The following is a 1,326-nucleotide window of genomic DNA, read 5'->3' as shown; positions in this document are numbered from 1 at the left end:
ATGCTGCAATTCTGCTGACTGCTGTGGCACTTTCTGGCCCAGTTGCAATGAAGCAGGTAGTTCCTCTCTCCGGAAGAGTGGCGCTCGCTTTGTTCTGTTACCCACAAATTGCAGTACTGTCTTCGCCAACCTCTAGCAATACGGAATTGCAAGTACTTCGCACTCGCCGCACTTCTTTAATAACAAATGCGCACGCGTCGTGCATAGCCGTAGCTCAGTCATACCCCCGCACCATGGGGACAGTTTTTTGTGATTGCGCCAAAGTTGTGAATTGCGTTTCACGTCCTGTACGACCAGCGGTGCAGTCGTTAAACAAAATACGTTACTGCCCACTACAACCCTCGCACATTTGTGTTGCACTAACGCTACCCAAAAATTGATTACAAAGAATCAAGTTAGTAACCTTTATAACATTTGCTAGTATGGATCCACAACAAATAAGGGCCGCGACCACAAACAAGCCGAGTCAGCAGTCGAATCAGTTTTTCCTTGTGCTCTCGCCGTGAGCTTATTCACGCCCATGTTTTCGCCGTCGTTTGAATTACAAGGAGGACAGGTGTCATTTACTCGTGCTTGCAGTGCTTCACGAAAATGCTTGTGGCACAAAAGTTTCCGCCGCTGCAAACACGAATCAATGTATTGAGAACAAATCGAGAAAAGTTAAGACGTCTATCGTTGTTGAGCTTGTTCTAAATCGTCCAGGTTTCAGTATCTTATTTGTATTTGCTGAAGCTGTGCCAGTTGAAAATAATATATACTAAGCATCAACAGGTGATTTTACGACGCTACTAGCTCAGACAACGCAATTTAATGATGTAAATTGTGTCTGTTTTCATTGCGTAAACAAGAGTGAAAAGTCTCGCCAATGGGGTGATTGCAGCGCAAGAGCAGAAGCGGTCTTTCAGAAGGACAGCAGTCTACACTGACAATTTACTCATGTCACATAGAAAGGTTACAGGTGCTTATTAGGTGATACAAGCGCAGTGCAGTAATTGATTTCTTCAAGAGAACAGACGGGTGGGCTATAGTTGGTTAAACAAAACTTGAGGCAACGCAGGAAAGGACACGTAGGACAGCAGAAGAGAAGCGCTTTCTTCGTTCACTTCTGTCGTCTTACGTGGCTTTCTTGCGCTTTGTCTCACGCAATTCACTTCTTGCTACTGCCCTATATGGGTATACTTTTGGTTTTCAATGCCTTTCGGAAACTAAGCACATGACAGTCTGGCCTTCGTAGAGTAATATCTGCTCCAAATGCTAAGCGGAATGGTATTTATTTCCGTGCCTAGCACATTCAATGCTTTCTAAGCAAATCTGTCCATGAACATT

This window comes from Dermacentor andersoni, chromosome 1, assembly GCF_023375885.2.
Source record: "Dermacentor andersoni chromosome 1, qqDerAnde1_hic_scaffold, whole genome shotgun sequence".
Taxonomy (NCBI): domain Eukaryota; kingdom Metazoa; phylum Arthropoda; class Arachnida; order Ixodida; family Ixodidae; genus Dermacentor; species Dermacentor andersoni.
Note: the sequence above shows the minus strand (reverse complement) of the source record.